The 27,755-nt window shown below is 38.1% G+C and overlaps 1 non-coding gene across 1 annotated transcript; it reads right to left on the reverse strand.

The window, feature by feature from the left end:
• Positions 1-5,701: 5,701 nt before the first annotated feature.
• Positions 5,702-5,808, reverse strand: LOC131178049 (small nucleolar RNA R71). Its single transcript, XR_009147180.1, has one exon. It is a non-coding gene; the product is annotated as a small nucleolar RNA R71 (small nucleolar RNA).
• Positions 5,809-27,755: the final 21,947 nt, after the last annotated feature.

The following is a 27,755-nucleotide window of genomic DNA, read 5'->3' on the forward strand; positions in this document are numbered from 1 at the left end:
TGGAGGAAATGAATTGGAAGTGTATTTCCTTTGCAGGTTTGAGACTTTATAAATCCAATATGTTTTTTGAGCCATAACTTAATTAGTGTTGCTCCAATTGGTATGAGGCCAATTGGAGGTGAAACGAGACCCAAAATACTCCATTTTTCATGAAGAAATAATGCCCAAATTCTGTCCATAACTTGACCAATTTACTGTTCCAATCCGGCTGACCATACAATGAACCTAGAAAAATGACCAAATGAACAGTACACATTCATTTGGTCATAACTCCCTCTAGACAGGTCCAAATGACCTGAATTTTATACCATTGGAAATATTAGACATAGGACTAAATCTTTCATGAAGAACACAGAGCCCATAAATGACTCTAACCAAACCAAATTGCTAGCCCAATTTAAGTCACAAAACTGTCCAGAACCATATTGTCCAAAAATTGCTAGACATAGGCTTACCCGACTAGTTTTGGAAAAAAGGCCATAACTTAGTCTACAAAAATCCAAATGCAATGAAACTAGTGGAAAACTTTCCATAAGAAATAAATCTACAAAATTCATATTTTTTCCAAAACCAAAAAATCAAGGGAACTAGGTCAATTGGCTAGGTCAATTTAGTATGCAAATTCTGGAAATTGCCTAAGTGACCACTTGACCCCAGAACAGTCTTTTAGTCATATCTCCATCTAGGGAACTCCAATTGGGATGAGCCATATTGTTCTAGACACCTAAGAAATAGGGCTCCAACTTTGTCTTAGAAACTTTCTCAAATTATGAATGTAAGAATCCTAAAAGTTGAGTCAAATCCACTAACCTGAACTGGAATCCTGTTGGCACAGGGTACATGAGTCCAGGCAAGTGATTTGGCTATAATTAATTCTACAAAACCTAAAAAATTGCAATTCAAAATTTTGAGTGACCAAAAGACATAGGGAAACACTTTCTATGAAGAGCACTAGGCCTAAAAGTGGCTGCAACCTGTTCAATTAATTAGGTAAATTCTAAGTCCAAATGTTGTCTGGTTAAGGAACCAGAATTAGGAAATGAACCAGTTATAGTTATTTGACCATAAATTGAGTTCTAGAAATCCAAATGACATGATTCAAAAAGGTAAAACAAAGACAAGACATAGAGGAACAACTTCTATGAAGGAAGTATGGCCAAACAATGGCCACAAATTGATAGTTAATGTTAAGACATTAAAACTGAACCTAAAGAAAGGTTCATAAGAAAAATTATTTTATGGAAGGGTTTTAACCTTAATATATTGCTAAACACTAAATTACATGAAATATGTATGTGGGACCCACTTTTTCATTACAAATTGACATGAAATGTCTAATAAGAAATTAATAATGCTTAATTGCCCAAAGTAAACCTAGGCTTATGTATATAGCTTGGATCGATTGGTATACCAATTAGGGACGACAAATAGCAGTACTACCTACATGAATAATCATTGATCGACAAAATATGACTGATATGATTGTTCTATAGGCTATATGCCTACCCGTTGGCCATTGTGCCTAATTTCATTTCTGGCTTTAAAAGCCTGCCCGTTGGCCTTGTACCTGATATGGCAGTTGTATACAGGGTAGACATATGAATGTCTAACCGGTATACTCCCGTGTATCCAACCTTTATAGTCTATTATAGGTTCCTTGGGAAATGTTATAAATTAATTAAGACTAAAAATAAGAGAAATGAACAGAAAAGATACCGTTAAATCTAATTGTTCCTAAAGTGCAAAAAATTCATAAATAACTTAGATTTTATAAAATTAAATATAGAATAATTATTTTAATTATTTAGTTACCTTTATTTTAAAATTATGCACCACTAAGCAATTCGCTTAGCGCGTTGATTTTTTATCACGTAGGTATTGGAGACTAGACACAGTCGCAGCAGTAGCAGCAGCAATAGCAGTAGTGTTCTGACAGAGCTTTGTCCAGATCTGCCACAGTCCAGAGTCACCTCAGCATTTTGTATTTTGTTGGTAGGGCCCATGTATTAGACTTAGTATTTTGCTTTATTGTATATAAACATCATGTAGTTATATTTTGTATTGTAAATAAAATTTGTAAATTTTTGTATATGGATTTCCACATGCAGGAAATATATCTTTTTCTTGAAATTACATGAGAATTTGTGAATTACATGATGTATACGGAAATGAGTAGAATATGATTATGTTGATAGGTAAATATTAAAACCTGGCAGATGCTAATAAAATAGAGGAGGCTCTGCCCGGGTCTCCGCAGAAATAAATTGTAATAAAAAAATTCCACACATGAATAAATGATATTTAAAATTAACAATGGACAGGACAAGATAAGATAGGGTGCTCTGGCACCGAATGTGGCACGCTTTGCTCGGCTACACTATAGACAGGTGAGGGGTGTTACATTATGACATATTTATTTTCTTAATTAATAAATGCACTTGAAGTGTACATAAATAAGGTTAAGAGGCAATTAGATAGAAAAGTGAAAATAGTAAGGTCAAATAGAGGTGGTGAATACTATGGAAAACATACTGAAATGGAACAATGTCCTACTCCATTTGCAAAATTCTTAGAAAGTAGTGGCATATGTGCACAATATACTATGCCAGGTACTCCTCAACAAAATGGGGTGGCGGAAAGGCGAAATCAAACTTTAATGTGTGGTTGGGAGTTTGATGAGTAACTCTTCTTTACCTGTATCATTGTGGATATATGCACTTAAAACTGTTGTATACTTGTTAAATAGGGTTCCTAGTGATGCAGTCTTAAAAGACCTTATGAATTGTGGACTAGAGGAAACCTAGTTTAAGACACCTACATATTTGGAGTTATCAAGAGGAAGCAAGAATTTATAATCCACATGAAAAGAAATTAGATTCTCGAATGATAAGTGGATACTTTATTAGTTATCCAGAGAAATCTAAAGGACATAAGTTTTATGTTTCAATCCATAGTCTAAGAATTGTGGAAACTGGTAATGCAAGATTCCTTGAGAATGGTGAAATTAGTGGGAGTGTTGAGAGACAGGATGTGGATATACAAGAAAATAAAGTTGATTTTCATGTGCCTATTAATGTTCCAATATCCACTCTTACTCCATATGTTGTTCCAATAATTGTTGAAGGACCTAACAATGCTACACAACATAATGATGAAACACACTTTTAAGAAGCTAACCTATGAAGAACTAACAAATGTGAACCACAAAAAAAAGCCATTAATAAGATCTCAAAGAGGAAAGAGATTAGCAATTGCTAATCATTATGTGGTTTACCTAGAAGAGTTAGATTTTGATATAAGGAATCCATAAAGATTCAGTTTCATTTTCATAAGCTATAGGAAAGTACTAAGTCTGATAAGTGGTTAGACGTGTTGAAAGATGAGTTAATTTATGGAATAGAATAAAGTATGGGATTTCATCGAATTGCCTAAAGGATTTAAATGAGTTGGGTGTACATGGGTGATACACTTGAATTTTATAGATGTTTTGTATACTATCTCATAGCATTTAGGTAAGTAATCTCATGCATAGTAGTTGATTTCATTAGTTTTTGTAATTTCTATTGTCAAGCTATTAATTCCATGTTTCTACAGTATTTCAGGTGTTTTGGTAAAGTCCCAGAGCATAGGAGTGTGAAGGGAAGCTTCGAGAGGTCAAAAGATTGAGAATTACTGCTAATACAAAGTACACGAGTCGTGTAAGCAAAGCTACAGACCCATGTAAACTTCTGCCAGATGAAAGCCAGAGAGCTAATGAAGGAACAAAAGTACACGGGTCGTGTAATTGGACCCGTGTAATCTGTAGAGACTCGTGTAAGTCTCTGCCGGGCATAACTTGAAGAATTTTCTGAGAATAAAAGTACACGGGTCGTGTAACCAGGCTCATGTAGCCAACACAGACCCATGTAAACCTCTATGCCAATGCAAGACTCCGCCATTCCTCTCTAGTAAGTTACATAGCCGGGGCCGTGTAGTGACACACGGGCCGTGTATCATGCAGCAACCAATTTCCTAACCCAAATTCCTACTTTTGTTTACACATTCAAAACAGACTACTGAGGCTATTTGGACTCAAAATGACCTAACCCTAGAACGGCTATTATAAATAGTAGCAGAAAATATCAAGAAAAGGTAGATCAATCTTTCTATAAAGCTTTTTAGGAGTTTCAGAAGAGTGCTCGCTTTTGCACTCTCTTCAGTCATATTGAGGAGAAGAATATCAGTATCAAGGAGGATTTTTTTAGCAGAAGTTCCACAAAATCAAAGCTGCAAACCCTCTTTGGTTCTTTCATTCCATTTCCTTAAATGGATTTTTATTGTTCTTTACTTCATTTTTATTATGTTTGCTGAACTTACCATGAGTGATTAACTTTCATAATCTAGAATTGGGAGAGTAATGTTTGTAATCATTATTATGGATAAACATTAAGTTGGATTTGAGATTTGTTCCTTGATTTAATTTCTTGTGATCTTAATGCATGCTATGTGTTGGTGCCCACCTAGTATTGATTACAGATATTAATTGAAGGACTGAAAGGTGAAGATTAATATTAGAAAATCAAGATTTTAAACCTAGAAAATCTGGCATAGACATAGGCTGATTACCTTTGTGGAATTTCAAAATTGGTCAAAGACCTTAAAGGGTTTTAATTAAATTAATCGCCATGAAAGTCAGGTTTAAGTTAATTAAAATACACCCTAGGTGCCTTGAGAGAGGACTTAGGATACCTTAGGATTAATTTCCATCAAGGCAAACGATTCTCAATCTAGTAAATAAACAAGATAACATCCATAGTAAGATTCAAGTGTGAAATCTTAATTCCGGAATTATTTCAAGATATATTATTTCATTTTAAGTTTATCATTCTAGTGTTTAAAATAAACAACCTTCATTCCCTCAGTATTCAATAGCCTAAACAGTTAAAATTACAGTGTAGATTGGTACTTACTAATCACATTTCTCATGGGAATGATACTCTACTAATCACTTTATTACTTATTAGCGATCTGTGCACTTGCGGGGTTGTAAAACTAGCGAAACAAGTTTTTGGCGCCGTTACCGAGGAATTTGGCTTTAGTAATATCGAGCGATAGGCAATTTAGTTGATTTAAGCAATTATATTTATTATCTAATTTTATTTGATTTGTTTTATTTCTTTTCTTTTCTGTCAGGTGCCCGACCTGGTATATGACCAGAACAAGACCAGAAGAAGAAATCTTGGACAGTGATCCCGAAATAGATAGAACTCTGAGAGCCATCAGGAGGGAAAGGAAACATAAAGAGCATGATCAAGAAAATCCTGAAATTCCAACCATGGCTAATAATAATGATAGGCCAAGACTCTTGAGAGACTAAGGAGCTCCATCTGTCCAAGGATTTCAGCCTAGTGTCACAAGACCCATAGTGGAAGCCAACAACTTTGAGTTAAAACCAGCATGGCTTCAAATGATTCAACAAACCTAGTTTGGAGGTTCACCAATAGAAGATCCACACTATCACCTCCAGTGCTTTCTTGCCCTATGTGACATGTTTAAGATGAATGGAGTGTCTGATCAAGCCATAAGACTCAGAGCATTCGCATTCTCCCTTCGAGATAGAGCAAGGAAGTGGTTACTTTCTCAACCAGCTGGAACGTTCACCACATGGGAAAATGTCTCATAAGCTTTTCTAGCAAGGTACTTCCCACCTGCAAAGACTGCAAGACTAAGGCTTGAGCTCAACACCTTCAGACAAAAGGAAGGTGAATCACTCTATGATGCATGGGAAAGATATAAGGACCTGCAGAGGGAATGTCCACACCATGGCATAGAGGATTGGCTACTAATGCAAAATTTCTATAATGGGTTACTACCCTCTACAAGGAGCATAGTAGATTCAGCTGCAGAAGGTGACCTAATAGAGAAAACAGTGACACAAGCACTTAAACTTCTAGAGAGGGTCGCATATCATAATTATGATTAGTCAAATGAAAGAGGAACCGCAAGGAGAACAGCAGGGGTCCTGGAAGTTGATGCCCTAAGCATGATAAATGCTCAATTTGATCAGCTCATAAAGAGACTCGACAGAATGTAAGCCAACGCAGTTAGTACAAGCAATCAGCATTGTGAAGACTATGGAGGACGATATACAACCTTAGAATTCAATAGCTTCAATGAAGCCTCCATAGAATAAGTGAACTATCTCAATAACCGGGGAAACTTCAACTAGAGGTAGCTTAACAATCCATATTCAAGCACTTACAACCCTGGATGGAGGAACCACCCAAATTTCTCTTGGTCAAACCAATAGAATCAGCCAATGAATAAACAATAGGGGTACAAACCACTAGCACCCCCTGGATTTCAGAACAGAGGCCAAAACTTTGCACAGCCACCACCGCTTCCTCAACCTCAGCAACCTAAACTGAAGATCACCATGGAATCCATGATGGAAGCTTTCCTAGCAACTCAACAATAACAGAATGAATTAATTAAACAGCTAACTTCTAGAATGGACTAACTTGTTACCCATAATAAGATGCTAAAGAATCAAATTGCTCAGCAAGTAAGTTCTTCAAGTAAGGCTGCTGGTAAATTGCCTAGTCAACCAAGGGAGCATTGTAAGGCAATTACATTGAGGAGTGGGAGAACTCTAGTACAACCAGAGAAAGAACCGACAGAGGAAACCTCATAAAAATCTAAAAGCCAAGCAGAGAAAAAGGAGGAATAAGCCAAGAAAGATCGGGAAGAGGAAGCAGGGAAGAAAAAGAAGTTACCAGAGCTATACTAGCCTCTCCTACCTTTTCCTCAAAGAATTTAGAAAGCCAAATTGGACAAGTAGTTTGGGAAGTTTTTAGAAGTTTTACAGAAACTTTATATCAACATTCGCTTCACTGAAGCACTCTCTCAGATACCATCCTATGCCAAATTTCTTAAGGAAATTCTGTCAAAGAAGAGAAAACTAGAAGGCTATGAGACAGTTGCTCTACTAGAGGAATGCAGTGCCATACTGCAAAACAAACTGCCTCCAAAGTTGAAAGATCCAGGAAGCTTTTCCATACCCTGCCTCATTGGCAACAAGAAAATAGACAAGGCCCACTGCGATCTTGAGGCAAGTGTGAGTTTAATGCCTCTATCAATATGCAAAAAGCTAGAGATTGGAGAATTGAAGCCCACGACAATTTCACTGCAATTGGCTAATCGATCTGTTAAATATCTTGTAGGCATACTTGAGAACATCCCCATCAAAGTGGGCAAATTCTTCATTCCAGTAGACTTTGTTATCCTTGAGATGGAAGAAGATGTTCACATCCCTATCATCTTGGGAAGGCCATTCTTGGCAACTATCAGAGCAATCATAAACGTCAAAAATGGGCGACTAACCCTCAAGGTAGGAGAAGAAGAAATGGAATTCAACTTGTTCGACACAATGAAACACAAATTTGAACCTGATGAATGCTTCAAGGTTGACATAATTGATAAACAAGTTGAAGAGGAATTTCATAAGATACATCCTAAAGATCCTCTTGAAGCATGCATTGTGCATAGCCACACAGCGAATAATGAAAACACAGAAATAGCAGCCTGTGCACAATAGTTAGCAGCTCATCCACCCCTACCCTTAGCTCAAGCTTTCGAGATGGAAAAGTTGAAGGAGGAACAACCCAAGGGCAAGCTCCAGGAAAACACCAAATAGGTAAAACTGAAACCTCTCCCCTCCTCACTAAGGTATGCATTCCTGGACTCAAACTCTAAATATCCTATTATAATCAATGCTAGCCTATCTAAGATAAAAGAGGAAAATTTGCTAAGAGAACTTAGGACCCATAACCAAGCCATAGGGTATAAAATAGAAGACCTAAAAGGGATTAACCCCTCGATTTGCATGCATAGGATACCTGTGGAAGAAAACAATAAACCCACTATTGAGCACCAAAGAAGACTTAACCCAAACATGAAAGAAGTAGTAAAAAAAAAATTTGAAACTATTAGATGCTGGTATCATATACCCAATTTCTGATAGTAAATGGGTTAGTCCAGTGCATGTAGTTCCTAAGAAGGGTAGGAAAACTATTATCCAAAATGCAAACAATGAACTGATCCCTACTAGGGTAGTCACTAGTTGGTGAATGTGCATAGATTATAGGAAATTGAACAGTGCCACCAGAAAAGACCATTTTCCTCTCCCTTTCATTAACCAAATGTTAGAGAGGTTAGCGAAACACTCTTACTTCTGTTATCTAGATGGGTACTCAGGATTTTTCCAAATTTCTATTTACCCAGGAGACCAAGAAAAGACCACATTCACATGCCCTTATGAAACATTTGCATATAGAAGCATGCCCTTTGGTCTTTGTAATGCCCCTGCGACTTTCCAAAGATGCATGATGGCTATTTTTTCTGATTATATTGAAAATATCATGGAAGTTTTTATGGATGATTTTTCTATCTATGGAACTACTTTTGATGATTGCCTAGCTAATTTATCTAAGGTGTTGCAAAGATGTGAAGAATCAAACTTGGTCCTAAATTGGGAAAAATGCCACTTCATGGTAAGGGAAGGTAGAGTTCTAGATCATTTGATATCAGAAAGAGGAATTAAGGTTGATAAGGCAAAAATTGAGATCATTGAAAACATGCCACCACCAACATCAGTCAAAAGAGTGTGAAGCTTTTTGGGACATACAGGGTTCTACAAAAGATTCATTAAAAATTTTTTCAAAATAGCTAAGCCATTTACCAACCTATTAAGTCAACATGTTCCCTTTGATTTTGATGAAAATTGCCTTGTCTCTTTTAACAGGATCAAAGAAGCCTTGACCTCAGCACCAATAATGCAGCCATCGAATTGGGAGCTACCATTCGAGGTGATGTGCGATGCGAGTGACTTTGCAGTTGGAGCGGTGGTCGAGCAAAGAAAAGATAAAAAGCTCCATGCCATTTATTATGCCAGCAAGACACTCGATAACGCGCAAATCAATTATGCCACCACAGAGAAGGAATTCCTAGCAGTGGTGTTTATAATGGACAAATTCAGATCCTACTTAATTGGGTCAAAAGTCATTGCATTCACAGATCATGCTACCATCCGATACCTTTTGAACAAGAAAGAGGCGAAACCAAGGCTAATTCGATGGATTTTACTCCTGCAAGAATTTGACCTTGAAATCAAGGACAAAAAGGGATCCAAAAATGTAGTGGCTAACCATCATTCCAGGCTAAAATTAAAGTACACAGGGGACTTTGAGGATTTGCCAATTGATGATTCATTTCCTGATGAGCAATTACTAGCAGTCTCCCAAGCTCCATAGTATGCTGACCTTGTTAATTTTCTTGTATGCAGGGTATTGCCTCTGAACATGACTTATCAGCAAAAGAAGAAATTTTTGTATGATGTGCGGTTCTACACATGGGAGGAACCTCTGCTGTATAAGAGATGTAATGATGGGCTGATAAGAAGATGCATACCAAAAGAGGAAATAGATAGCTTTCTGCAACACTGCCATTCATCACTATATAGAGGACACTTTGGCACCTTAAAAACAGTAGGCAAGATCTTGCAAGTAGGGTTTTACTGGCCACATTTGTTTAAGGATGTGAGATCCTTTGTGCTAGCTTGTGATCAATCCCAATGAACAGGTAACATTTTAAAAAGAAATGAAATGCCACTGCATGGTATACTTAGGTAGAATTGTTTGATGTATGGGGGATAGACTTCATGGGTCCATTCCCCTCTTCCCATGGAAACAAGTATATTCTGGTTGGTGTTAATTATGTGTCAAAATGGGTAGAAGCAATAGCCACACCAACCAACAATGCTAGAATGGTCACAAGGTTCCTTAAGAAGAATATCTTCACAAGATTTAGCACACCACGAGCAACAATCAGCGATAGAGGAAGTCACTTCTACAACCAACAATTTGAAACACTATTGAAAAAGTATGGAGTGACTCACAAGGTAGCCACACCTTATCATCCTCAAACCAGTGGCCAAGTAGAAATCTCAAACAGGGAACTAAAGCGGATTCTAGAGAAAACTATAAACCGATCCAGGAAGGACTAGTGCATGAAGTTAGATAATGCACTGTGGGCATACCGCACTGCATATAAAACCCCAATTAGCACAACACCCTTTCGACTGGTTTATGGAAAATCATGCCATCTCCCTGTCGAACTTGAACATAAAGCTTACTGGACAATTCAGATCCTAAACTTTGACCTCAAAGCTGCTGGTGAAAAAAGGCTCCTACAACTAAATGAGTTGGAAGAAATCTAATAGGATGCGTATGAAAATGCCAAATTCTTCAAAAGATAAAACCAAAAGATGGCATGACAGGTGCATAGCAAGGAAAGAAATAAAATAAGGAGACCTTGTCTTATTATTCAACTCTAGATTGAAACTCTTTCCAGGGAAGATGAAATTAAGATGGTTTGGACCTTTTAAGGTAATCCAAGTCTTCCCGCATGGAGCAGTAGAAGTGTGGAGCGAAACCTCAGGAGCATTTAAAGGCAATGGGCAGAGGCTAAAGCCTTACTTTCAAGGAGAACTCATAGAGAAGGAAGTCAATTACACCTTCAAAAACCCTCCTGACAGACCATGAAAGATGAAAGAAAAGTCCAGCTAAAGACTATAAACAAGCACTTTTTAGGAGGTAACCTAAAATTTTTCTGAACATTTCTTCTTTCCCTTTCTTATTTTGATTTTTGTTTTATATTCATTAGTGTTTCATTTTTTAGGATCTTCTGGAAAAGCAAGGAGCTGGAAGCAAGAGAGGAGATGAATCATCAAGTCAAAACCACACAAGAGAAAATTGAACAAAACCGGGGAAGTAGCTCTATTGCTAACCTTTATATCCATTTTATGCATTGTGGTGAGAAAAATTTTTCATAAGGGAAAAATTGGAGAATCAGAAAATTACACGGGTCGTGTATAAGTTTCACATGCCCCGTGTAACTTTTTGAAAGTCCATAAAACTCTTACAAATTTAAACTCTGAGGGAGACAGAAAGTTACATGAGTCCCCTTTGTAATTTACATGGGCCGTGTAATGTTGCTAGCAGAATAACTTGAGACAGAAAGTTACATAGGTTCCCTTTATAATTTACACAGGCCGTGTAATATGTTCAGCAAAGCAACTCGAGAGGCAGTAAGTTACACAGGTCCCAGAGCTCATTTACACGAGCCATGTACTATGATAGAACTTGAAATTTTCGGGCAGAAACTTACACGGCCCTACATGTCGAGACCCGTGTAGTGATACACGACCCATGTATCTCGTTGCAGACGCGACTCCTGGGGTGCAAAATGAGCGAAACGAAGAGTCCTAATGACTCTTTAAATGCACCTCTTTTCCTTAAACCGCTCCCCATGCAAAAACCCTTCATCTCTACCCCTCCTAGTCTATGAAAACCCCTCAAATCTCTTCTCCCTTCACCAAACCCTTTTTTTCTCTTTCCCAAAATTGATCAATGGCTCCTATAAAATGATTTGCATGAAGAATGGGGTCTTCCTCGAGGCAAAAAGGAGAATCCTCACCTTCTCCCCCTCAGCTGACACCCCAACACCTAAGAACAAGGGCAACCTCTCCTCAACCAGCCCCTCCTCAACCACAACCCTCTCAACCAGCCCCACCGCAACCCCAACCAAGAGCCTCTCCACAACCCGAAATCTCCATTCCTTGGGGATTCCATGATGATGCCCACAAGGCCATGTGCACCCAGCTTCACACCCAAAAAATTAGCTCCATAAAATACATGGATTTCATGCTACTAGAGCAAATCGGGCTGCAAAATGAGATCAACGAACTCCTCGACAACTCCAATTCCCTGCATACCGGGACACCACACTGGAGTCTTTGGGAAGCTTCAAGGCCACCTTATGGCCTACCGATAGGAAAGATAGAGGCATAATTGAATTTCACCTCCTTGGTGCCGACAATGTAATGAATATAGATGAGTTCAATGCCATCTTCGGCTTCGACAGCACAGGCCTGTAACACCCTTATTGGCATAGCCTGGTACATTTTACTGTTCTGGTGACCAGTGTCATTCTAGATAAGTAAGAGAAGTAGAACCACATCTAAGACACCTAGTTAAACCCTAAATACAAATAATTAGTAATTGTTGAATAGTTAACTATAAAGAAGAAAAACAGAACACAAAAAGTTAAATGAGCCGGGAGTCACAGCGGTGGGTGACCTTCTCGGGAATAACTGTGAGGTCAGTCTAAACTCAAATTTCAAATCGTAAAATGTGACACCGCGGTCCTTAGGACCATTGCGAACATAGTGGAAAAGAGAAAATCACGAAAAAGAGTTGTTAAGTAGGTCAAATAATTAGGTCAGGGATCCGAAAGAAATATCGAATAACTTATACATTGGATTGAACCAGCGAGGGGCAATCTGTTCAATTAACCCCTAGAGCTGACTCCTGACCTAATTGTCTAATAAAATTGGAGAAAAGAAAATTTCGGGATCAAGAATTAAATTAAAGAACTAATGAAAAAATAAATGCAAAAGAAAAAAGAAAAAAGAAAAAAGTGTTATTACATCACTTGGATGACATCATGGTGATGTTAAAATCCAATTTATTTTTCCTACAAATATTGACCAGGTCAATTAAGACTAAAAGACTTAAAATACACTAAAAAGAAAAAGAAAAATTAGACCTTCTTCCTCACCTAGTCGGCTGCCCTTCTCTCTCTCACTTCACCATTAAAGAAAACTCCATTAAAGCTTGAAACCAAGCTTTCTTCCAACCACCTAACCCCACTTTGTCCCCAAATTCTTCATTAAAACTTGTTAGACCAACTTGAGAAGGTGATTGATCAAGAAAAGGAAGGAGGAAAAATAGAGATAGAAGATTTGAAATTCAAAGAAAGAGGCTAGTCATCAATCACTTAATTTTTCTTTAAAATTCATGCAAATATGCTTTAATAAACTTAGAAATTGTGTAAAATCAAACAGAATAATTGTTGAGGAAAAAAACATGAAATTCATTTAGCTAGGGTTAGGGTTTGAAATGAATTAGTTTGAAGTGTTTGAATGGTTATTTGAGGTGCATTAAGTGTGAAGATCATGAATGTGCACTTTGAATTCATTAAATTGAACTTTATGTGTAGTTAGGGTTTGAGCATTTAGAAGAAATTAGAGAAAAATTTAAGAATTGGCTAAATGATGTAGTTAACCTTGTTTGAGTTGAGTAATGGTCAATTGTGACCATTTTTGGTGTGTATGAATTGTTGGAACCAAGTTCTAATTCGGATTGGTGAAGGTCAATCTGTAGGTAGCTTGACCTAGGTCCCTTTTAGGGACCAAAACTGAAAATTTACCAACTCAATTGGTATGAGGCCAGAATGAAATTAGACATAAAATGGCACATTTTTTATTTAGGAATCATGCCCAGAAAGTGACCATAACTTAGTGAACAATTAGGCCAATTTTGGAATTGGGCAAACTGACCTGTACAAAAATGACCAAGTGAACAGTAGTTACGTAAATGACCATAACTTGGTCTAGGAACGTCCAAATGACCTGAATTTTATACCGATAGAAAGCTAAGACATAGCCCTACAACTTTCATGAAGGAAACAAACCCAAATTTTGACCATAACCTGTTTGAAAAATCACCTGCTATCAACCCACAAAAATTGCCAATAATCAGGAATTTGCCCAGAATTCTGGGTAACACTAAATCCAGCCAGCCATGTTCAAATGGCTATAACTTAGGCTAAAAAACTCCAAATGGAGTGATTCAAAAAGGGAAATAAAGTTAAGACAATAAGGAACAACTTCTATGAAGAAAACTTAGCCAAATTACTACAGCAACATGACCAATGGAGCAGTGCAAAACAGGGCACCAAATCTGAAATTTTGGAATTTCACCTAAGAGACTTAAGATTTGAGGAAAACAACCAAAACTAACAAGTTAGGTAACCAAAATGTGGTATGTGGGTAAAATTAGAATTCCCATATCTATTAAGCATTAGAAAGTCAATAAATTGACTTGAATGATATCATAAATAGTAACCCCGAAATGCAAAATTCAAAAAACATTAATTTAAATGCATTAGAGTTAGAAATAAATATATGTGAAATTATTATAGAATTTATTATAAGTTATGATACTGAAACACTATGAAATTGTGTGTTTCAGTTGAAAAGAATACCGGAAAAGAACCCGAGGTATCGAGTCAAGGCCAAGAGACGACTCGTATAAGGTTTGTGCACAACATAGAAATTTCTGTAAATTTTCTTCTGCAAATTGTTTTGAATGAATTGTGATATTAAAATGTGACTTAATTATATTGAAATGTTTATTATGCTTTTGACTTAAATTTTTGAAAGTTTACTTGTATGTGTTTGAAATGGCAATAAATGTTTAGTAAATTGCTAAGACAGTTTTGAAACCACAGTGTCATGACCATATATTTGAATGTCTCACTAGCATGACAAATGGGAGAAATTAGTTTCAAATTTTGATTCCTTCTCTAGCTGAAGTGTTGAGGTGTGTGCCAGTAGAAGAAGAAATTTGAATGGGTACCCATATATTTGAGCTAGCTAGCCTTGTGATTTCTCACAAGCCTCCGGCTATTGAGATGAATATGTTTCGAATGGCATGATATAACTGTGTATTTTTATGAAATTGATTTGAGAATTCCTAAATGAAATTGTTGGACTAAAAGTTTATAAATCATGTTTTGCATATGTCTTTCATTTTCGGCAATGTGTTTGAATATGTATGATTTGAATCATGCATAAATGTTATTTTAGTATGTTGTGCACCATTGAGTCATAGTACTCAGCGATGGCTGTTATTGCTATCGCAGATATAGAGACTAGAAGAGTAATAGAGTAAGCGCTGAGGATATTGGAGCTACACCCCTGAAGTTCTGTCGGGTATATTTTATACCCTGATTGTAATATTTATTTTGATGTATATAAATGTATATACATGTATAAACTGGTGATGAGTAGTTGTATAGAGTTTTTAATAATATTATTTTGGTGTTGCTAATGTAAAGTTTGGTTAATGAATGTAAATTGTTTTACTTTAATGAAAAATGAATGGAATTATTGAGTATTATTTTTTATGATAATTGAATTGAGAAATGATGTTGAATTGTGTTGAGGTAGTAGTGAGTTTGGTGAAAAAGAATTATTGGAAGTATTTTTATAGGTATTTGAAGAACCGTTTTCTTAAAATACAGACGGCACTCTGCCGAAATTTTTCCAAAATTTGCGAACAAATAAAAATGAACCAAAATTTGAACTAGTTTTTAAACTTCTATTAAATCTAAGAAAATGCTCACCACTTCCAAAAAGTAAGAAAATGCTTTTAAAATCCTTGTAGGTTACTTAATGAGTTATCGGTAGGTGAAGTTCGGTAGTTCATTAGGTATTCTACGGGATCATGTTATGTAACACCCTCCCGGTAGCAACTCCGTACATTCTACTGTTCCGGTGACCAGTGTAGGTCCGGACAGCTAGAACGTCCGAAAAAATATTTAAACTAAAGTGAGGAACCATAATTAACTTAAATATTAATAAGAAAAATTTAGGAAAAATTTTAGAAATAAAATACAACCAAGTTAAACGAGCCGGTGCCCTAGCGATGGGTAACCCAGAGGGAAGTTGCGGTTCTCGCAACTAGGAGCCCTAGACCCGGGGAAAAATTCCTAAAATAATTTTTGGGACTCCAGAGAAGGGTCATTGAGGTTCCTATGGCATTAGAATGCCAAGAAAATATTTAGAAAAATTTTTCAATCGGTACAGACAATTTTGACCCGTTAAGCCAAACGGAGGGCATTTTGGTCATTTCGCCTTCAGAGACGATTTTGGCCGACTTTTCCAGTTAAGTAAATAATTATTATGATCTAAAATATGAATAAATATTACTAAAAATTGAATTGAAAATGAGTAGAAAAGAAAAAAAAAATGAATTAAATGGGAATTTATGACATCACATGATGTCATTAGTGTGCCTTTACCCACTCAAGTGTTGACATATGGCATAAATGTGTTTAAAAAGCCAAAATGGGTTGGAAAATGGAAAGAAAATCAGACTTCTCTTTCTTTTTCTTCCTCTTGCCGTGAACCTCCACCATTGTTACCTATTTGCAAGCTTTTTCAAGCTTGATTTTCCCTAGCTTTCTTCCACCAAAAGCCCTAGTTGTCTTCACTAAAATTTGTCACCCAACCTTGCTAGAGTGTTTGGCAGCTAAGAAAACAAAAGAAAGTGAAGTTGAAGCTTGGAAAATTCTGCCCTACAAGAGGTTAGTGCACCTATCTACTTAAAACCCTTATTTTCCATGTTAGGGACTTGAAATCAACATGAATTTGTGAATTAAATGAACCAAATTTGTGTGTATGCCTACCATGAATTTCGGCAGCCCTAAGAAAGGAACAATGATGGAGTGTTTTGATGGACGTAAAGTGGATTAGAGATCATGTTTAAAGCATGTATGCATGTGGTTAGTGAATGAGTTAGTAATTAAGGTATGTTGTGAAAATTTATAATGGAAACTAGGGTTTTGAGAGTAAAATGTGGACTTGGCTTATCAAATTGTTAAAGAATATCCTAATGGTCAATTAGTGACCATTTGAGGAAATTTGACCATAATTTGGACTGAAATATAGCATAGCAAAGTGAATGAGTATGCTGCCCAGTGAGTGCAGCAGGGTGGCTGTGATTCCAGCCCACTTGGAATGCCATATCTTTGGCTGTGTTGGTCCAATTGGTGTTCGGCCAATTGAACATTAAACTAGACTTATAATGGCACATTTTTGCTGAAGAAACCATGCCCAAAAGACCAAAGTAAGAGGACCAAAAGTTGGCCCCAATCCGGATACCTTGCAAACTGATTCTGCAGAATGACCAAATGAATAGTAACTGTTCATTTAGCCATAACTCACTGTAGATATGGTCAATTGACCTGAAATTTTTACAGAAACAAGTTAAGACATAGACAAACAACTTTCATGAAGAAACCTACCCCAAATTATGACCAGAACCTAACCCAAATAGCAGTCACAGTCACTATTCATGGTACTGTAGATTTGGTAATTCTGCAGTTTTTCCAATCCGGCCAGCTGTGGTTTTTGAACCATATCTGGAGCTACAAAACTCCAAATGGAGTGATTCAAAAAATGAAATTCAACTAGACAAAATAAGGAACAACTTTCATGTTTACCATTTCCTCAAATTCCCATTGCAACAGTGCTTAATGGAATAGTAAAGTTAGGCTTCAAAAACTGAAAATTCTGCCCTCTTGGTTTTAAGTTTAGAAATGGTATGGGTGCTCAATTCCAACAAGTTTTAAATGTAAAATGTGGTACATTGGGAGTGTTAAAACCAATGCACCTATTTTCTATCCAAAAGTCAACTTTTTTGTTGACCGATGAAGTGAATAGTGACACCAAAACTTGAAATTCACAAATTGAAGAATTTTAAAGTATCAAATGCCCTAGTATACCTAACAAGATTGGTTTGGATAGTTTGGCATGCCAATAGGGTTCAGTTAGCGATCGCACATGGCAATATGCCATTCAGGATTTCATGGCTTTCAGCCATTCGACCTTGTATTGAGATGTGGCCTTGTGCCTAATATTATTCTGACTTGTTAGTTGTTACATTGCTGCACCGGGAGATACATATGTGACCGATGGTGTGACGGCCCAAGGTACTTGATACCCAGTGTCAGTTTACCCGTTTATCCAGTCCAGTCGTCTAGTATAGGTTACTTGGGCAACCAAATGAATGAAAATGGACAAAGTTAAAGAAATAAATGAATATAATAAATACAAAACAAATAAGACACATACATTTAATACATGTTTATTTTCTGCTATTTTCTTTTATTTTATTATTGCACCACTAAGCATCATTGCTTAGCGCGTTGCTTTTGCCACGCGTAGGTTCTGGAGATACAGATCGTGAGCCCAGTATACCGCAGACTGGGTGAGTCCATCCTGCAGTTCTGCACAGTGTCCGTGTCACCTCACCTTCCACAGTGCATTGGTAGGACACTAGGCTTCATTTTGGTATTTTGTAACCAATTTTTATTTTCCTTTGTGTAAATGAAACTTATATAATGTATTTTGATGATCATGTAAATAATGAGAATTGTGTTTGTGAATGGAAAAGAGAATGTTTATTTGTGATTTATACTTGGTTATCACATGTGATGGATGATTGAGGACTTAAATTGAAAATTGTTGAGATTATGATATTGAAGTTTGAGAATGATTGAATATGAATATTGGAAGTGTTTTTCACGGGTTCCGAAGAACTATTTTCTCCATTTTTAGCCGGTACTCTGCCGGATTTTCCTTAAAATTTTCGGAACCTCAAATAAACAATAATTTTGATAAATGGCTTAAATAAATTATATTTCATAAACTATATTCAAAACTATGACAAAAATTAATTAAGTTAAAATAGAAGGTGCCGATACACCGTGTGACATTGCTTACTCGGATATACTGTAGCCGGGTAAGGGGTGTCACATTTAGTGGTATCAGAGCACGGTTTAGGCGTTTCTGGGCCTAGATTGAGTCCATAACATGCATTACATTTGTAAGAGTCGAGGTGACACTAATGCAGATCTGCTTGACTTTCTTATTTTGAATAGGATATGGACCCTACATCACAGAGAGCGGTTGAGGAGGAAGTGGAGAGTCATGCTCCACTTGCAGCAGCTGAGACTGGGGGTATGGGAGAACCTGCTCCGCCAGCTCAAGCAGAGCCTGCTCAGCCTCCACAAGCCATGTTCCAGCAAATGGCCGAATTTTTCAGACAAATGGCTGGGGTAATGCCAGCACCACCACCACCACCAGCTCCACAGCAGAAATCACACCTGGAAAGACTAAGAAAATTTGGAGCAGTGGACTTCTTTGGCAAGAGAGAAGATGATTCTGTTGTAGCCGAGAATTGGTTGAACAGAACAGGCAGAGTTTTAAAACAACTCCATTGCACTCCAGAGCAAAACTTTGAAGCTGCCATATCTCTGTTACAAGATGATGCCTATGAATGGTGGGATACGGTGTCCAGTGAAGTATAACCAGAAATAGTAACTTGGGACTTCTTCCTCTCCGAATTCAAGAAGAAATATGTGGGTACTGTATACCTAGAAGAGAGAAGAAGAGAGTTTATTAATCTGAGGCAGAGACAGTTGTCAGTGGCCGAGTATGAGAAGGAATTCGTCCGATTAAGCCGCTACGGAAGGGAGATAGTCCCTAATGAGTCTGAAAGGTGTAAGAGATTTGAAGAAGGACTAAATGATAACATAAAGATCCAGCTCACTGCCTTGGGAATCACAGAATTTACCAAGTTAGTGGAAGCTGCAATAAAGGTTGAAAAAGTAAGAATCAGTGAGCAGACCAGAAGGGATAGACAGCAGAAGAGGGGAGCAGGTCAGTCTAGTTCAGCTCCTGCATCTGGGAAGAGGTTCAAGGGTCCACCTGCATAGAGTTTAGGTCAGCCACACGGTCAGGGTCAGTCTCAGGGGCCTAGGCCACAATTTACCCCTAGGAGAGGTCAGTCCACACCATCAGTGGGCAACTCTCCAGGGATGGGGTTCAGGGGACCAGCCCCAGCATCTTCTACGTGTCCACATTGTTTGAAATGGCATAAAGGGGAGTGTTGGAGAGTGACTGGTGCCTATTTAAGGTGTGGGTCAACAGAGCATCAATTGAAGAACTGTCCACGCAGAACTAATACAGCTGCTCCAACACAAGCAGATAGACCTGATCCTGCACTGCAAAGAGGTAGAAAATCTGGCAAATCTGACGCAGTGGGACTATCACAGAGGCCTGCATCTGAGCCAGCAGAGAGGCCAGATAACAGACCACCTGCCAGAGCTTATGCCCTGAGAGCTCAGGAGGAGCAAGATGCCCCAGACGTCATCAGGGGTACGTTCTCCCTCTACAATACACCTGTGCATGCATTGGTGGATCCAGGATCCACTCATTCATACAGCTGCATCAACTTACCCGTAGAAAGGGGGATACTAGTAGGGGAGAGTGACCAAGACATTCTGGTCACTAATCCATTGGGCCACAGTGTGATGGTGAACAAAGTATACAAGGGTTGTCCGTTAAGGATTCAGGGGTATGAATTCTTAGCAGACCTGATTGAGTTGCCCTTCCACGAGTTTGACGTGATTTTGGGAATGGATTGGTTGTCACGTCATCAGGCAATAGTTGATTGTAAACTGAAGAGGATTTCTTTGAAAACTTCTGAGGGTAATGAGATCACAGTTGTGGGGGAAAGGACAGATTTCTTGTCCAATGTCATCTCAGGCATAGTTGCAAGAAGAATGATGAGAAAAGGCTGTGAAGCCTACCTAGCACATGTGGTGGATACTAGGCAGGCTAAGCCAAACCTGAGTGATATACCCACAGTAAGAGACTTCCCAGAGGTATTTCCTGAAGAATTGCCTGGTTTGCCACCAGAAAGGGAAGTCGAATTTGCTATTGAGACACTGCCAGGTACAGCACCCATTTCCATTGCTCCTTATAGGATGGCACCCACTGAATTGAGGGAGTTGAAAACTTAGTTGCAAGAGTTGCTTGACAAGGGGTTCATACGCCCCAGTGTGTCACCATGGGGAGCTCCAGTGCTGTTTGTGAAAAAGAAGGATGGAACTTTGAGGCTATGCATCTATTATCGGCAGTTCAATAAAGTGACTGTGAAGAACAAATATCCGTTGCCTAGAATAGATGATCTGTTTGATCAGTTAAAGGGAGCAGGAGTATTTTCTAAGATTGATCTCAGATCAAGGTACCATCAGTTGAGGGTGAAGGATGTAGATGTGCCCAAGACTGCATTCAGAACCCGATATGGGCATTACGAGTTTCTGGTGATGCCCTTTGGCCTAACAAATGCACCAGTGGCATTCATGGACCTTATGAACCGTATCTTCCATCCACACTTAGATCGGTTCGTAGTGGTCTTTATTGATGATATTTTGGTGTATTCCAAGACCAGTGAAGAACATGATGAGCATTTGAGAATTGTTCTGCAAACCCTGAGAGAAAAGAAGCTGTATGCTAAATTGTCCAAGTGTGACTTTTGGTTGAATGAGATTGCATTCCTTGTACACATAGTGTCAGCTGATGGGATTAGGGTGGATCCCAAGAAAATAGAAGCAGTGATGGAATGGAAGCCTCCCAGAAACACAACTGAGGTCAGAAGCTTCTTGGGGCTAGCTAGGTATTACAGAAGATTTGTGAAGGGATTTTCCTTAATAGCTGCTCCAATGACCAAGTTGTTACACAAGAATGTCAGATTTGACTGGAATAACAAGTGTCAGACCAGTTTTGAGAAGTTGAAGGCTATGTTGTGAGGCACGGTGTTAACTGGCCCGATGATCGTGAAAGGACTTTGTGGTCTGTAATGATGTCTCTCATAATGGGTTAGGATGTGTATTGATGCAAGAGGGAAAGGTGATTGCCTATGCTTCCAGGCAGCTGAGGCCACATGAACAGAATTACCCTACCCATGATCTAGAGCTTGCAGCAATTATTTTCGCATTGAAGATATGGAGGCATTACTTGTATGGTGAAAAGTGCTACATTTACACAGACCACAAAAGTCTAAAATATTTGCCAACCCAGAAGGAGCTCAACCTTAGACAGAGACGATGGATTGAGTTCCTGAAGGACTATGATTGTGTAATTGACTACCATCCTGGGAAGGCAAATGTAGTTGCAAATGCTTTGAGCAGAAAATCCATCACAGCTTTGAGATTATTGAATGCCCGTCTAACTTTGATTCGAGATGGAGCTATTTTGGCTGAGTTGCAAGTGAGGCCAAACCTGCTACAGCAGATTTTAGATGGGCAGAAAGTAGATGAGAAGCTAATGGCTATTATGAGCAAAATCCCAGAGGGAAAAGCAACTGACTATGGGGTGAAAGCAGATGGGTGTCTGTATTACAAAGGAAGACTGTGTGTACCAGATAATGGGGAATTGAAGGCCAGTATTCTGAAAGAGGCACACACCAGTGTATATGCTATGCACCCAGGAAGTACAAAGATGTATCATGATCTGAAGCTTCAGTATTGGTAGCCTGGCATGAAGAAAGACATAGCTGACTATGTGACTAAATGCTTGACATGTCAGCAAGTCAAGGCAGAACATCAAGTTCCATCAGGATTGCTACAGCTTATACGCATACCTGAATGGAAATAGGATTGGGTCACCATGGATTTTGTAAGTGGTCTACCTCTCACCTAGAAGAAACATGACGCAGCATGGGTGATAGTGGATAGATTGTGAAGTCGACACACTTCTCGCCAATTAGGGTGACTACTCACTAGAGAAGTTAGCGTAGTGTATATCGCTGAGATAGTTAGGCGCATGGAATTCAACTTTCCATCATATCGATCGAGACCCAAGGTTTACATCGAGATTCGGAAGAAGTTGCATGAGTCCTTGGGTACACAACTCCACTTCAAAGACCTGACATTCCATCCTCAGACGGATGGGCAATCCGAAAGAGTAATCCAGGTAAACAATTGAAACCAATGGAATTGATATAAATATTGAATTAAAATGATAACAATAACATGAAATATATGTTAGGTCCTTGAGGATATGCTGAGGAGTTGTGTCATTGAGTTTGAGGGAAGTTGGGATAGATACCTCCCAGCGTAATTTGCATACAACAATAGCTACCAAGCTAGTATCCAAATGGCCCCATATGAAGCACTGTATGGGAGGAAATGTAGAACTCCAGTGTGCTAGACTGAATTGGGCGAAGACAAGCTGGTGGGGCCAGACCTGGTGAAACAGACTGAGGAGAAAGTGAAACTAATCAAAGCCAATCTGAAGGTTGCCTCGCATGCATGTAAATCTTCTGACACCAAGAGAAAAGAAATAGAATATGCGGTTGGCGACAAAGTGTTCCTCAAGGTGTCACCATGGAAGAAGGTATTGAGGTTTGGAAGAAAAGGTAAGTTAAGCCCTAGGTTCATTGGCCCATATGAAGTCATTGAACGTGTGGGTCCGATGAGCTCTGAGCTAGCTTTACCACCAGAGCTGGACAAGATCCACAATGTGTTCCACGTGTCCATGCTCAGAAGATACCGCTCAGATCCTTCACATGTCATCTCCAGGGAAGAAATTGAAATACAACCGGAATTCACATATGAAGAAGAACCTCTACGGATCCTGGATCGCGAAGTAAAAGAATTGAGGAACAAGCAGATTCCACTGGTGAAAGTGCTTTGGAGGCACCACAACACCGAAGAGGCAACTTGGGAAAGTAAAGAGACGATGAGGCAACAATTCCCTCAACTGTTTGCATCAGGTAAATTTCGAGGACGAAATTTAAATTAAAGGGGAAGAGTTATAACACCCTCCCGGTAGCAACTCCGTACATTCTACTATTCCGGTGACCAGTGTCGGTCCGGATAGCTAGAACGTCCGAAAAAATATTTAAACTAAAGTGAGGAACCATAATTAACTTAAATATTAATAAGAAAAATTTAGGAAAAATTTTAGAAATAAAATACAACCAAATTAAACGAGCTGGTGCCCTAACGATGGGTAACCCAGAGGGAAGTTGCGGTTCTCGCAACTAGGAGCCCTAGACCCGGGGAAAAATTTCTAAAATAATTTTTGGGAATCCAGAGAAGGGTCATTGAGGTTCCTATGTCATTAGAATGCCAAGAAAATATTTAGAAAAATTTTTCAATCGGTACAGACAATTTTGACCCGTTAAGCCAAACGGAGGGCATTTTGGTCATTTCGCCTTCAGAGACGATTTTTGGCCGACTTGTCCAGTTAAGTAAATAATTATTATGATCTAAAATATGAATAAGTATTACTAAAAATTCAATTGAAAATGAGTAGAAAAGAAAAGAAAAAAAATGAATTAAATGGGAATTTATGACATCACATGATGTCATTAGGGTGCCTTTACCCACTCAAGTGTTGACATATGGCATAAATGTGTTTAAAAAGCCAAAATGGGTTGGAAAATGGAAAGAAAATCAGACTTCTCTTTCTTTTTCTTCCTCTTGCCGTGAACCTCCACCATTGTTACCTATTTGTAAGCTTTTTCAAGCTTGATTTTCCCTAGCTTTCTTCCACCAAAAGCCCTAGTTGTCTTCACTAAAATTTGTCACCCAACCTTGCTAGAGTGTTTGGCAGCCAAGAAAACAAAAGAAAGTGAAGTTGAAGCTTGGAAAATTCTGCCCTACAAGAGGTTAGTGCACCTATCTACTTAAAACCCTTATTTTCCATGTTAGGGACTTGAAATCAACATGAATTTGTGAATTAAATGAACCAAATTTGTGTGTATGCCTACCATGAATTTTGGCAGCCCTAAGGAAGGAACAATGATGGAGTGTTTTGATGGACTTAAAGTGGATTAGAGATCATGTTTAAAGCATGTATGCATGTGGTTAGTGAATGAGTTAGTAATTAAGGTATGTTGTGAAAATTTATAATGGAAACTAGGGTTTTGAGAGTAAAATGTGGACTTGGCTTATGAAATTGTTAACGAACATTCTAATGGTCAATTAGTGACCATTTGAGGAAATTTGACCATAATTTGGACTGAAATATAGCATGGCAAAGTGAATGAGTATGCTGCCTAGTGAGTGCAGCAGGGTGGCTGTGATTCCAGCCCACTTGGACTGACATATCTTTGGCTGTGTTGGTCCAATTGGTGTTTGGCCAATTGGACATTAAACTAGACTTATAATGGCACATTTTTGCTGAAGAAACCATGCCCAAAAGACCAAAGCAAGAGGACCAAAAGTTGGCCCCAATCCGGATACCCTGCAAACTGATTCTGCAGAATGACCAAATGAACAGTAACTGTTCATTTGGCCATAACTCATTGTAGATATGGTCAATTGACCTGAAATTTTTACAGCAACAATTTAAGACATAGAAAAACAACTTTCATGAAGAAACCTACCCCAAATTATGACCAGAACCTAACCCAAATGGCAGTCACAGTCACTGTTCATGGTACTGTAGATTTGGTAATTCTGCAGTTTTTCCAATCCGGCCAGCTGTGGTTTTTGAACCATATCTGGAGTTACAAAACTCCAAATAGAGTGATTCAAAAAACGAAATTCAACTAGACAAAATAAGGAACAACTTTCATGTTTACCATTTCCTCAAATTCCCGCTGCAACAGTGCTTAATGGAACGGTAAATTTAGGCTTCAAAAACTGAAAATTCTGCCCTCTTGGTTTTAAGTTTAGAAATGGTATGGGTGCTCAATTCCAACAAGTTTTAAATGTAAAATGTGGTACATTGGGAGTGTTAAAACCAATGCACCTATTTTCTATCCAAAAGTCAACTTTTTTGTTGACCGATAAAGTGAATAGTGACACCAAAACTTGAAATTCACAAATTGAAGAATTTTAAAGTATCAAATGCCCTAGTATACCTAACAAGATTGGTTTGGATAGTTTGGCATGCCAATAGGGTTCAGTTAGCAGTACTGTACATGGCAATATGCCATTCTGTGATTTCATGGCTTTTAGCCATTCTGACCTTCTATTGAGATGTGGCCTCGTGCCTAATATTTTTTACAGCTTGTTAGCTATTCTGTTGCACACCGGGAGATACATATGTGACCGATGGTGTGACGGCCCAAGGTACTTGATACCCAGTGCCAGTTTACCCGTTTATCCAGTCCAGTCGTCTAGTATAGGTTACTTGGGCAACCAAATGAATGAAAATGGACAAAGTTAAAGAAATAAATGAATATAATAAACACAAAACAAATAAGACACATACATTCAATACATGTTTATTTTCTGCTATTTTCTTTTATTTTATTATTGCACCACTAAGTATCATTGCTTAGCGCGTTGCTATTGCCACGCGTAGGTTCTGGAGATACAGATCGTGAGCCCAGTAGACCGCAGACTGGGTGAGTCCATCCTGCAGTTCTGCACAGTGTCCGTGTCACCTCACCTTCCACAGTGCATTGGTAGGACACTAGGCTTCATTTTGGTATTTTGTAACCAATTTTTATTTTCCTTTGTGTAAATGAAACTTATATAATGTATTTTGATGATCATGTAAATAATGAGAATTGTGTTTGTGAATGGAAAAGAGAATGTTTATTTGTGATTTATACTTGGTTATCACATGGGATGGATGATTGAGGAATTAAATTGAAAATTGTTGAGATTATGATATTGAAGTTTGAGAATGATTGAATATGAATATTGGAAGTGTTTTTCACAGGTTCCGAAGAACTGTTTTCTCCATTTTTAGCCGGTACTCTGCCAGATTTTCCTTAAAATTTTCAGAACCTCAAATAAATAATAATTTTGATAAATGGCTTAAATAAATTATATTTCATAAACTATATTCAAAACTATGACAAAAATTAATTAAGTTAAAATAGAGGGTGCCGATACACCGTGTGACATTGCTTACTTCGATATATTGTAGCCGAGTAAGGGGTGTCACATGTTATGCCTTACAGAGGGGTAAGGTGTGACATGTTTTAGTGGTATCAGAGCGAATTTTTGAAATATGTTTTAACTTGTGAATTGTGTCTTTTCTTTGATAAGTACAACTGCTCAATGTCCTTATTTGTTACATACAGTGCATTACATTATAAATATGAACTAATGGAGGGAAATCTCCTTGTGTTATTTGTTCAGGAGATATCCTAACTCCAGAATAAAATGGAAGAAGGGGATCGCTCTGTTAAGCAGTCTGTAAAGGCTGAGGCCCAAGGGGAAGCCCTAGCTCTCCTAAATATCAGTGGGTCAGTGGCACCAACCCCACAAATGCCACAATTTCCAGCACAGTTTGCCCAGCATATGGCTGCGATGTTTCAACAGATGGCTAGGGGTATGCCTACTCAAGCTCCTCCCAGACTTCTGTGATGCAACCTCAGGCTCCAGTCATATAGTATGACAAGCTATTGAAGTATGGGGCGACAGAATTCAAGGGTACAGTAGACCCTTTAGAGGGAGAGCAGTGGTTAGAGAGGATGGATCGAGTGTTCAATAAACTGCACTGTGATGCCCCTTACCCGTGTACAATATACCCGAGTAAACAATGTCACATGGTGTACCAGCACACTCTAATATACCTTAATTAATTTTTATCATGCTTTTTAATATAGCTTGTGAAATATAATATATTTGAGCCATTTATCGAAATTATAATTTATTTGAGGTTCCGAAAATTTTGTAGAAAATCCGGCAGAGTACCGGCTAAAAATGGAGAAAACAGTTCTTCGGAACCTATGAAAAACACTTCCAATAACCATATTCAATCATCTCAAACTCCAATATTTTTCAACATCATGTTCTCAATCATCATTTCTCAGGGTACTCATATATAAACAACAAATAAATACTCAAATTACTTCCATACATAACCATAAACCTTCATTATTTACATGAACCTCAAAATACATTACATAAGTTCATTTATATATGAGAAAATAGAAATTTAGTTACAAAATACCAAAATGACACCTAGTGTCCTACCAATGCACTGCAGAAATTGAGGTGACACGGACACTGTGCAGAACTGCAGGATAGACTCACCCAGTCTGCGGTCTACTGGGCTCACGATCTGTATCTCGGAACCTCAGCGTGGCAAGCAACGCTAAGCAATAATGCTTAGTGGTGCAATAATAAAATAAAAGAAATAGCAAGAAAACAAATATGTAGTGAATGTATATGTTTTATTCGTTTTGAATTTGTACATCATTAACTTTGTCCACTTTCATTCATTTGGTTGCCCAAGTAACCTACACTAGACGACTGGACTGGAT

Source organism: Hevea brasiliensis, chromosome 2, assembly GCF_030052815.1.
Source record: "Hevea brasiliensis isolate MT/VB/25A 57/8 chromosome 2, ASM3005281v1, whole genome shotgun sequence".
NCBI lineage: Eukaryota > Viridiplantae > Streptophyta > Magnoliopsida > Malpighiales > Euphorbiaceae > Hevea > Hevea brasiliensis.